The following is a 12,751-nucleotide window of genomic DNA, read 5'->3' as shown; positions in this document are numbered from 1 at the left end:
GGTTCCACCCCCTGCTTAGCCACTGCAGCGACGTCCCTCAGCGGAGCTGACTTCTAAAAGGTCCGATTTTGTGCTCCGTGGCTCTATCACTTGCCGGAAGTGGCCGACGGAGGCCCCCTCCCCCGCCGTCTATCCTCCCGAATATCGCCTCGGATTCACTTCTCCGCACGTCCTACCTTCCAGTAAGTGGTCGCTTTTCTGTTCAGAGAGTTGTTGCTATTCTTCTCTTTGATCTCCTGTTGAGTTTGTAGGTGTTCAGAATGGTTTGATCCCTATTCAGCTGAATTCCTGAGACCAGACGAAATCTAGGTCTCCTACTCCTCCGCCATCTTGCTCTGCCACAACAATGTTGAATTTCTTGATCATTATATGATCATGGATTGAGATTCCCAAAGTCTTCTTTTGCTAAAATACTGTTTTAAAATACTTGCATATAGGGGCGCCTGGGTGGCTCCGTTGTTAGGCATCTGCCTTCAGCTCAGGTCATGATCCCAGGGTCCTGGGATCGAGCCCTGCATCGGGCTCCCTGCTCAGCAGGAAGCCTGCTTCTCCCTCTCCCATTCCCCCTGCTTGTGTTCCCTCTCTGGCTGTCTCTCTCTCTCTGTCAAATAAATACAAATCTTTAAATAAAATACTTACATATAGGCGCACCTGGGTGGCTCAGTCGGTTGAAGGTGGGACTCTTTGACTCAGGTCATGGCCTCAGGATTGTGGGATCGAGCCCCTCTGTGGGCCTTTGCACTCAGCGTAGAGTCAGCTCAAGGTTCTTTCTCTCCCTCTCCCGTTGCCCCTCCCCCCACTCACACACGTGTGCAAATGCACACTCTCCCTAAAAATAAGCAAATAAAATCTTTTTTTTTAAAGATTTTATTTATTTGACAGAGAAAGACACAGCGAGAGAAGGAACACAAGCTCAGAGAGGGAGAGAGGGAGAAGCAGGCTTCCTGCTGAGCAGGGAGCCCGATATGGGGCTCGAACCCAGGACCCTGGGATCATGACCTGAGCGGAAGGCAGACGCTTAACGACTGAGCCACCCAGGCGCCCCATAAATAAATAAAATCTTAAAAGAAATACTTGCATGTAAGTTCATGACCTCTAGTTTTCCTTTCTCATATTTACTTGTTATGTGTGGTAGGCAGAAAAATGACTCCACCCACCAAATGATGTCCACATCCTAATCTCTGGAATCTATGTTACTTGGGAAAAGGAACTTTGCAAATGTGATTAACATTAAGGATCTTGAGAAGGGAAGGTTAGTTTTGATTACTCAGGTGGACCCAATCTAATCCCTTCAGTTCTTAAAAGCAGAGAACATTCCCCAGCTGTGGAGAAGCAGAGACAGTGTGAGAACTCAGCCCACCATCCATGCCTTTGCAGATGGTGGAAGCCTTAAGCTTGTAAACACAGGTGAACTCTAAGCCCCAGAAAGAAACAGCTTTGCTCACACCTTGATCTTACTCTGGTGAGATCTGGGTCAGGCTTCTGAACTCTAGGACTCTAAGATAAAAATGTGTGCTGTTTTAAGCAACAAAGCTTGTTGTAATTTGTTACAGCAACAACAGACAACTAATATATCTGGTTTTATTATTAAGATAATATTTGACTTAGCTTGCCGTGACTGGTTCGGGGCTCCGAGCGGTCTCTGCTGTTTCCTCCTGACCTCACCAAACAACCATGTCATCAGAATCAAGCAAAGAACGGAAGCCCAAAGTGATCCGAAGTGATGGAGCTTCAGCTGAAGGGAAGCGTAACCGTTCTGACACAGAGCAGGAAGGTAAATACTACTGTGAGGAGGCTGAAGTACAGCTATGGGATCCTGGCAGAGACTATGAACTGTACAAGTACACATGCCAGCAGTTGCAGAGGCTCATGGCTGAGATCCAGGACCTAAAGAGCAGAGGAGACAAGGATGTGGCAGTTGAGAAAGAAGATCGGAGGATCCAGAGCTGTGTGCATTTCATGACTCTAAAGAAGCTTAATTGATTAGCCCACATCAGGTTGAAGAAAGGAAGAGATCAGAACCATGAGGCCAAGCAGAAAGTAGACACTTATCAACTGCAGCAGCAGAACCTGTTGTATGAGGTGATGCACCTGCAGAAAGAGATCACCAAATGTCTGGAGTTTAAGTCAAAGCATGAAGAAATTGATCTGGTCAGTTTAAAGGAATTTTATAAGGAGGCTCCTCCAGATTTTAGCAAGGCTGCAGTCACCATGGGAGACCCTCATCAGCAAACCCTTGCACGTCTGGACTGGGAGCTAGAACAGTGGAAAAGGCTGGCAGAGATGTATCGGGGTGCCTGTCCAACAAGGAGAAGATCCTTAAGGAGATTGAGGTGAAGAAGGAGTACCTAAGCAGCCTCCAGCCTCTCCTCAGTAGCATCATGCAGGCTTCCCTCCCCATGCAAGAGTACCTGTTTATGCCGTTCGGCCAGGCTCACAAGCAGTATGAGACAGCTAGACACCTGCCACCTCCCCTCTGTGTCCTCTTTGTCCAAGCCACTGCATATGGGCAGGCCTGTGATAAGACCTTGTCTGTGGCAATTGAAGGCAGTGTGGACGAAGCCAAGGCTCTGTTTAAGCCTCCTGAAGACTCCCAAGATGACGAGAGCAACTTGGATGCTGAGGAGGAGCAGACCATGAGACGCCGGCGACCCACACTGGGAGTTCAGTTGGATGACAAATGCAAGGAGATGCTGAAGAGGCACCCGCTGTCTGTCATGCTGGACCTGAAGTGCAAAGATGACAGCGTGCTTCACCTGGCTTTCTACTACCTCATGAACCTCAACATCATGACGGTAAAAGCCAAAGTGACAACTGCCACGGAGCTGATCACCCCCATCAGTGCAGGTGACTTGCTGTCTCTTCACTCAGCCCTGAGCTGTTTGTATCCAGGGGACCACGGAAAGAGAACTCCAAATCCAGCCAATCAGTATCAGTTTGATAAAGTTGGCATCCTTACTTTGAGGGACTACGTATTTGACCTAGGTCACCCCTATTTGTGGGTACAAAAGCTGGGTGGCCTCCACTTCCCCAAAGAGCAGCCCCAGCACACGGTGACTGCTAACCACTCGCTGAGCACCAGCCACATGGAGACCACCATGAAACTGCTGAAGACCAGGGTGCAGTCCCGCCTGGCCCTTCACAAACAGTTTGCATCCCTGGAACATGGCATGGTACCAGTTACCAGTGATTGCCAGTACCTCCTCCCTGCAAAGGTTGTTTCCCGCCTGGTGAAGTGGGTGACAATTGCTCATGAGTATTACATGAAGCTGCATTTCACCAAGGACATTGTTGTGGCGGGACTGGCTGAGGATACCAATCTCTACTACATGGCACTCGTGGAAAGGGGCACAGCCAAACTCCAGGCTGCTGTGGTGCTAAACCCTGGCTACTCCTCCATCCCACTCATTTTCCAGCTCTGTTTGAACTGGAAAGGGGAGAAAACCAATAGCAACGATGACAACATTCGGGCCATGGAGAGCGAGGTCAACGTGTGCTACAAGGAGCTGTGCGGGCCCCCGGCCCAACCATCAGCTCTTGACCAACCGGCTGCAGCGCCTGTGTGTGCTGCTGGATGTCTCCCTGGAGACTGACAGCCACGATGACAGTGTGGAGGGGCCCAAGGAGTTTCCCCAGGAGAAGATGTGTCTGCTGCTTTTCAGCAGGATGAAGCCATTTAAATATAACCATCCTCAAGGATTCTTCAGCCATTGCTGTCCTCCCACTCAGACTGTTGTTTCCCCCTATGCCCGAAGTGCTGTGCCTCTATTTTCTGCTTTGGCCCACATGTGGCTCTTGATATTCCCCAAAGACAGGTTTTTTTATTTTTTATTTCTAGCCTATCTATTAAAGTGTCACTTGACCAGGAAAAAAAAAGATAATATTTGACTTATATGATGAAATGGGGTTCTTTTCCTTCCATTTACATTTTCTGGAAGAGTCTGTACAAGACTGGAGTGATATTTTAAAAGACTTAATAAAACTTTAAAAAATTATCTGGGCATGCTACTGGCCTTGTAAAAGTTTTTCAAAAAATACTGGTTCACATGAGAGACTATGAACTCTGAAAAACAAACTGAGGGTTCTAGAGGGGAGGGGGGTGGGGGGATGGGTTAGCCTGGTGATGGGTATTAAAGAGGGCATGTATTGAATGGAGCACTGGGTGTTATACACAAACAATGAATCATGGAACACTACATCAAAAACTAATGATGTAATGTATGGTGATTAACATAACATAATAAAAAAATTGGTTCAATTTTAAATTGTTGTAAGATTTGGAGGAGAAGAAAAGATTTTCCTTGACCTTCTTAGGGTCCCTGGCTAAGTCTGAAAATTTAACTGACCAAGACAGATTAGAGGAGAAAAGCATACAAATTTATTTAATATAAATTTTATGTGACATGGGAGCCTTCATAAAGAGACGAAGATAAAAAAATAAGAATTGAGTGCATTTATGCCAGGTTTGATGAAGAGTAGGCAGTAGCATAGAAATATGATAGGTTAAAGAATCTGAAGAAATTGTAGTAAACTGGGGAAAACAGTAATTCCTGTGTTTGGATTCTTCCTGGCATTCTTTTGTCTTTGGAGATAAGGATGCTTCTTTCCTCTCTGTATAGGGAAGGTACATCCCACATGAGGGTTTTATGACCCATTTGGGGGAGAAGGGGGGGTATGTCAGAGAGACTGTCCCACTTCTGCCATTTTCTCAAGCTCCTTCAGCTTAAAATATTTAATATGCCAACATGCCATATTTTGGGGTAGAATGTCCTAAAGCCCATCAGATTATTCTTAACCTTATTATTAAATTCTTCTTATTATAAGATTATTCTTTTGTTGTGCAACTTTTTTCCCCAAGAATTTAAAATTTTCTTCTATTTAAAGGTTCATAGAGGGGAGCCCGGTGGCTCAGTCATTAAGCGTCTGCCTTCGGCTCAGGTCATGATCCCAGGGTCCTGGGATCGAGCCCTGCATCAGGCTCCCTGCTGAGCGGGAAGCCTGCTTCTCCCTCTCCCACTCCCCCTGCTTGTGTTCCCTCTCTCGCTGTGTCTCTCTCTGTCAAATAAATAAATAAAATCTTTAAAAAAAAAGGTTCATAGAATTCTGATATTATCTTTTTAATCTTTAATTATGTTCTCTTTTCCACTACCAATATTATTTAGCCCTATCTCCTTTTTATTTTTCTTGAATAATTCAGTAGCTTGACTATTTTGTACACTTATATTTGTGCAATTTCTTTACTTTTATGCATATTTGGTCTTCCTTTTGAAGTAATTTCCTTTTATGTTGAAGAACACACCTTAGAAGTTGGCTTACTGAAATTCTGCTAATGGTAGAAACTCTTAGTTCCTATTTATGCAAATATGTCTTTATTTTGCCCTTGTTACTGAAGAGAGTTTGGCTGGTTATCTAATTCGAGGTTGACAATTTTGTCATTTCACTCTGTCCTGGCTTCTGTTATTTCTGTTAAAAAGGCATTTACTGTTAGTTCAATTTTTTGTTTTTGAGAAACTCTGTTTATTCTCTCAAGTTGCCTTTATGAACTTCTCTTTGTCTCCAGAGTTCTAAAACTTTCATGAAAGATATATAGTCATAGATTCATTTTTATTTATGCCATTTGGAATGCACTATACTTCCTTTGTCTATAAATTCTTATCTTTCATCATTCTTGGAAAACTGTCATTATCTTTTCAAAAGTTAGCTCTGCTCCATGACCTCTATTCTTGTCTCAAACTCTGATAAGACAAAGTTTAGGTCCTTTTATTCTACTTTCCCTATCTCATCACCTAAGAAATTTTCATTTTCTTTTGCCTTTGTGCTGCATTTTTCAGTGTTTTTGTGATGAAACTTTCAGTTTACTTATTGATTTTTCATCTGTGTTAATCTGATCATCCCATAATTTTTAATTTGAAGGTGATATTTTTATTCTTTGAAGTTGTAGTTTGTTGAAATCCACCTGCTAGTTTAAGAAATATTTTACCCTCAATTTTTAAAATATTTTATACATGTCTTACATCTCATAATTTTCATATCTGCAGTCCATGAGATCTATATTGTTTGTTGATTCTATTGACTCTCATCAATGCCAGTTAGTTCCATTTTGCTGTGATCTTTGATCAGAGGTAATATTTGACTGACATAAATAAATAAAAATCCTGAGGACCTGAATTTAAGTCAGAGTGGATTAATAAAATAATAAAGTCCTGTTTTTACCCAATTAGTTGAGTAAAAATTTTAAGTGAGAATACCTGTTACTAATACACATTTTTCTATAGGGGAAAAACTTGAATAGTTAATGCTCGTTAGAATTGAATATGTTAGGGCACCTGGGTGGCTCAGTCGGTTAAGCATCTGCCTTCGGCTCAGGTCATGATCTCTCTGGGTCCTGGGATCGAGCCTGGTGTCAGGCTTCCTGCTCAGTGGGGAGTCTGCTTCTCCCTCTCCCTCTGCCCCTCTCTCCTGCTCATGATTTCTCTCTCTCTCTCAAATAAATAAAGAAAAATTAAAAAAATAATTGAATATGTTAAATAACAAAATTTGTTTTAAGAAAGATTTGATAATAGTAGAAAGCTAAACAAAAATTCTTAGTGTGAGGGTGACTGGGTGGCTCAGTGGTTAAGCTTCTGACTCTTGACTTCTGCTCAGGTCATGATCTCAGGGTCATGGGATCAAGCCCTGCATTGGGATCCTCGGTCAGTGGAGAATCTGCTTGAGATTCTCTCTATCCCACCGCCCCTACCCCCCCCACACATGTATGTGTGCTCTCTCTCTCTCTAATAAATAAATAAATAACTTTTTATTTAAAAAAATTCTGTGTTTTTGATGCTACTAAGTTCAAGCCACTACCAAGGCAGTTATGAATAAACGAGTGAGGTCTTAGAGTGAGTTAATTATTATGTCCAGTGGGTAACCTCAATCTCATACAAGAAACATAACTAAAAACAAGGGAATACAGTGTTTTACAAGAAACATTAATAAATGTACTATCCTATTTAAAAAAATATACTTGGAATTATAAGTGAAAAGTCCTTAGAATCTCTTAATAAAGAAAAAAAACTTTGTCCTTTTTAAATAAACTTTAGACAAAAACTCAAATTTCATAATGATGAGATACAGGCTAAGTGTAGACTTTTAAATTTTATGGAAACAAGCATGTAAATATTTCCTAGCCTTCTCTCATTGTCCTGATAAAATATAATGGTTATATGAGAGCTTTTTCTTTTCAAAGCAGCTATAGCAATGGTCTAACCATTACATTTAAGGTTTTTTATTAAATTTGCTATAGACTGAATGTTTGTGTCCCTCCAAAATTCATATGTGGAAACCTAATTCCCAATGAGATGGTATTTGGAGGTCGGACTTGGGGAGGTGCTTCAGTCATGAAGATGAAGCCCACGTGAATGGGATTAATGCCCTGATAAAATGAAACATGGAGAACTCCTTTATCTCTTCTAGCATGCGAGGACACAGTGAAGAGTTCACTATCTAGGAACCAGGAAGTAGGTCCTCACCAGACACCGAATCACTCAGCGTCTTGACCTTGGACTTCCCAGTCTCCAGAACCATGGAAAATAAATTTGTCATTTATAAGCCACCAGTCTGCTTTTCTTACAGCAGCCCAAAGGAACCAAGAAGTTCTAATTAAATTCTATAGTTTCTGTGTTCAGTTACTTTTCTAGGAAAGATTAAAGAATATGAGGCTTATCATTTATTTTTTTTCCACATTAGGAGTGAGTCATTCTTGGACACACCTGTTCAAAATGTTACTATTAACAGCCTCTTGGTCTAGAAAATAAGCAAAATATGTTAAATTAAATATATCTATTCCTACCTAATCATTCCACCTGGGAAATTATCCAATAGAAATGAACAATACATAAGGAATATTACAGCAGCTGGTACTGCTTTTTGCTTTTTTTTATTATGTTATGTTAATCACTATACATTACATTGTTAGTTTTTGATGTAATGTTCCATGATTCATTGTTTGCGTATAACACCCAGTGATCCATGCAGTACGTGCCCTCCTTAATACCCAACACCAGGCTAACCCATCCCCCCACGCCCCTCCCCTCTAGAACCCTCAGTTTGTTTTTCAGAGTCCATAGTCTCTCATGGTTCATCTCCCCCTCTGATTTACCCCCCTTCATTTTTCCCTTCCTGCTATCTTCTTCTTCTTTGTTTTCTTTTTAACATATAATGTATTATTTATTTCAGAGGTACAGGTCTGTGATTCAACAGTCTTACACAATTCACAGTGCTCACCATAGCACATACCCTACCCAATGTCTATCACCCAGCCGCCCCATCCCTCCCACCCCCACCACTCCAGCAACCCTCAGTTTGTTTCCTGAGATTAAGAATTCCTCATATCAGTGAGATCATATGATACATGTCTTTCTTTGATTGACTTATTTCGCTCAGCATAATACCCTCCAGTTCCATCCATGTCATTGCAAATGGCAAGATTTCATTCCTTTTGATGGCTGCATAATATTCCTGTGTGTGTGTGTGTGTGTGTGTGTGTGTGTGTGTGTGTGTGTGTGCATGTGTATACACCACATCTTCTTATCCATTCATCTGTCGATGGACATCTTGGCTCTTTCCATAGTTTGGTTATTGTGGACATCACTGCTATAAACATCAGGGTGCACACACCCCTTCAGATCCCTATGTTTGTATCTTTGGGGTAAATACCCAGTAGTGCTTTTTAATAAAAGAATGGCTACAAATGGGGGAGTGGAGAGTGGGAAGTTGAATACATTTAAGTATATCCAAACATGGAATGTGTTGGGAAACAATTTTCCATGGGTCTCACCGTTTGAAACATCTTAGGAACAGAGGCATTGATTTTTTTCTTCTGGACTATCTTTTTAAGGATGTTTGTATAATGAACAACTTTGACGAATAGAGATAGTGTTTTCCCCTGGAACAAATTACAGGCATGCTTACTGTCTGCTATAATAAAGATAATTTTCTCCTTTTCGATTAAAGAGCAGACATGCTTACTGCTCATTATAAAAATTGACATTCTTTATGCTAAGTGTTCCTCACCAGGAATGCAAAGTACTGCATATGTAGGCTACATCTGGGCCCATCTATGTCACCTCCCTAGGGCTTGGGAGCAAAAGGAACTCTCAAAAATAGGTTGATGTTTGTGTTGCTTATCATGATTATCAAGGTATCCCTTAGTCTCCTCCATCAAGGCCCCAACCCTCTGGTCCTACAAGAATATTACCCCTATACCCACCCCATACAAATTCTAACTTGTTAACTTGCAAGTAAGAGAATATATCAGACCCTGCACAATTCCTTAACAGTTTTGTTTACAAGGTTGGGATTCTGACTTCTGGAAGAGAAAGGACATTCCCAGGTCTGGGAATGTGACAAGACTCTCTAGGATCTGACAGCAAATGCTGGGCAAGGGGGAGATGGTGTGGTAAAGCCCCTCCTGTCTTGCCTGTTAATAAATGTTTAGAGCAGTGAGAGGTAGAATTGAACCAAGCTACCCAAATGGTGTCTTGGTTATTGCTCACTCTCCTCTGGGAGGGTAGATGAGCTAATGTTACTATGACAATGGGACAGCAAGGACTACAGCCTCAGCTAAAAGGTAATGAGGCTACAACCGATGAAACAAAGAGGCACCAAAGCCAAAAAACTGGTGTCAGCACTGAGGACTTTGCTTCTCGACACAGAGCTTTGGGCAGACCAAAATCATTAGAAGTTCTTTTTATTGAACTATAAGCTAGTACGTGCTTAAAACCTGCTCAAATTGAATGCAATACTTTTTTTTACTGGCATGGAGCCTCTTTATCCCTCCATACCCTCTGATTACTCTTTTCCTTTCTGTACTGATCTCAGCTGCTATACAGAGAGGTCTTCCTGTCCCCAAAAGAGGCCAAAGATCATACACATCAGTCTCACTCATTATACTGGGGAACTCTGCTGGATACAACTGTCCAAGTCACTATCTTACCCAGTCTTGTGGAGTGAGTGGGCACCCAGCTTCAGTGAATGGAGTTTGGGCAGGTTTCACAGTGGGAAAAAGAAGCTAATAGGACTTTGGATGTGGAGAAATTTGGACCAATTCAGTGTACTGTTCTTGTTGCTTTTATATCTGAATGCACGTCCTCATCCCAAAAGTGCTACGGGGATTCTCCCAATCATGGAAACCACATATAGATAAGTGTTGATAGAACATACCACCCTAATGACACCTTTGAGCTCAAGTTTCATTGACAAGTTTCAGGCAATTGGGGTTTCTGGCAAAGGGAGGCAGCCTCTATCCTGAGGGACACTGGGGTTTCAGACTCATCACCCCTGTGGGATAGCTACCAGGTATGGCTTTTTGAAACCAGTTACAGCTTGCTACTGGGCTTTTGGCAAAGCTGAACACTGGATCCATGGAAGCCTTGTGACTCTCTGGCTTGATAGTCCCACTTTTTGGGTGGGTCAACTGGAACTCAATGACTCACATGGTGCGAATGGCCTAATTAGCCAAGTTTGTCAGGTGAAAATTATATATTCAGGAGCACAGTCAGCCTGACCTGGCTACCACTCAGCTTGATATGAGGGGAAATTTCATTTCCCAGTTGCTTTCCAAAGTCACACCATTGGTTCAAAGGGGCCCTCAATTCACAGAGGTTCTCCTAAATGCCTGGTCTGGTACCCTGATGGTGAATCTATATACATTATGTTTTGACCTAAGTAATTCAATTTCTAATAATTTAGAGTACAAGTATGTTGATATGTTTGCATACAGTTATGTCTGTAGGGATGTTTATTGCAACATTGTTTCTTATAGCAAATGACAAGGAACTATTAAAAAGTCTCTAATTTAGGGACTAGACAGATAAATTAATTGTTCCATACAAACCATGTCAAATTATCCCAAAACATGACAGGTAAAAATAATGTTAGTAACTTTTTGTTTTTATGGACAGTATTTTCTCAGTGTTATGTAAAGTGTGAATAAGAACATGGTTCATAACCTTTTCCATTTATTGATCAGCTACATACAACCTAACAAATAACCGTGTGCTTGCTTAGACAGGCAACCTTAAGGCAAATCCCTTCCACTCCTCCCTCAAACCCCAAGCCCTCTGGTCCCACAACAATATCACCTCTATGGTCCCCCATACAAATTCTGGTTTCAAGATTTATTGTTACATAAAAAGGCAAGGCATTGAAAAAACATAAAATTTATCATTTTCATGCAAAAATAGCACATATAAAGATGTTTGTGTGGACAACCTGTGAAAGAAAACACAAGACACTGGTAATAGAGTTGCCTCTGGGAAGAGACCAGGGGAACCCTGAAAAGTCTTTGGTGAAAATAAGACTTATTTTCATTGCTATATATGAAGAATCACACTTAGGTTAAGAAGTATTATCTCTGGGTGGTGAAAATCCAAAGGACGATTTATTTACTGCCTGTTACTCATTTTGCATTATTTATACAATGAACTTAAATTTATTCCAAAGACCAGAAAAATTAGAAATATTTTGATTATGTTTAAAGAAAGGATACACCCATAATTTGGTAGCTGGGAGAGCAACAAAAGTTGTTGTAATCTCTGTTGCTGAAAAGAAAAATACAATCCTGAGTCTAAACCTAGATGCTGACATTAGAACAGGGAAGAAGTAAGAATGTCACACAATTAGTAGGCAAATGGCTGGTAGAAAAAAAATAAATCTAGATGCAAAATTACCTATAAGAAAATTGCACAGATTATATGACCATATGAAAATTCAAAGACCAATCCAACAATATCTTGCTTTTATTATTTATTTTGATGTCTTCTTAGGTCCAAGGATATGACCAATCAAAGAAACAAACAGTATTGTAACAAGAAAGTCTCTGTTCCATTCATTAGGTTTCAATAGCTGAGTTTCTCCCAGAATCCTATCTGGACTAGCCTCAGTCATTACCATACCATACAGACAGACAGATCTCTCTGGGGCTTTTGGCGGGGATTCTTTTATTTCCACAGCACTTTGAAGGATTTGAGATGGAGAACGCTGTACCATTGCCTTTGCACGTCTTCCAGACAGTGGAGAATGTGTTTGGGAGCAACAGATTGAAGTTCATCTTCTGGGGCCTGTGAAAATATCTTTTGCTTTTGTAGGTTGGTGAACCAAAAGAAAAAAAAATACCCTCAGTCACTGGATTGGTATTATATACTACCAGTACTCTTCTCATGGTAATGGTCCCACACAAACCAGTTTATAAAACTCCAAGAATGTGAGATAGATCCTTCATCTTTTAGGAAAACAGCATCTCTTAAAACAATTATTTTATTTCATCCGTGGGTTGTTGCTAATGGCAACAGAAAGAATGCACTGGAGTGTCATAATAATCCTCCATTAAATCCCTGGTGTTTAAATTTTAATGCTATAATTCAAGAGCTGACAAAAGCCCATTGAGTGCGTCTATGGAGAGGAAAACAGGCGGGCCCATTTTCTCAGGGGTGATGCTATAGCAACATGGAATGAATTTGGGGTCAGGGAACAAGCAGTCTCCAAGCTTTGTTTGCATTTCCTGGCTAAAAGTAGAATTCAACATTATAAATTTTACCCAACTAAGCAGTTATTTTGAGCAGCAGGAAGATAGCTCTCTTTGCACCGCTGTTTACATTGAAAACAGAGAGAAGGTAACAAAACCAGAACTGGAAGAAAGACACACCGACAAATATATTATGAAATGACTCTCAAAGTGGCCACTTTAGAAACCCCAAAACCCCCCTATGCT

General features: G+C 41.2%; 1 protein-coding gene, 1 long non-coding RNA gene and 1 pseudogene across 3 annotated transcripts in view; 2 read left to right on the top strand and 1 right to left on the bottom strand.

The window, feature by feature from the left end:
* Positions 1-12,751, top strand: part of VNN1 (vanin 1) — a 725,633-nt gene that overhangs the window by 450,166 nt on the left and 262,716 nt on the right. The gene's annotated exons all lie outside the window — the stretch shown is intronic.
* On the top strand, positions 1,635-3,888 carry LOC112814242 (THO complex subunit 5 pseudogene; annotated as a pseudogene).
* Positions 11,765-12,751, bottom strand: part of LOC112818459 (uncharacterized) — a 219,506-nt gene continuing 218,519 nt past the window's right edge. For both annotated transcript variants that reach the window (XR_003206595.2, XR_012378571.1), the window contains exon 4: positions 11,765-12,119. This is a non-coding gene — a long non-coding RNA (uncharacterized lncRNA). The remainder of the gene's footprint in view (positions 12,120-12,751) is intronic.

This window comes from Callorhinus ursinus, unplaced genomic scaffold (assembly GCF_003265705.2).
Source record: "Callorhinus ursinus isolate GAN/ISIS: 27379988/994484 unplaced genomic scaffold, GSC_fseal_2.0 scaffold6, whole genome shotgun sequence".
Lineage (NCBI taxonomy): Eukaryota > Metazoa > Chordata > Mammalia > Carnivora > Otariidae > Callorhinus > Callorhinus ursinus.
Note: the sequence above shows the minus strand (reverse complement) of the source record. Positions and strands in the feature narration are given on the sequence as shown.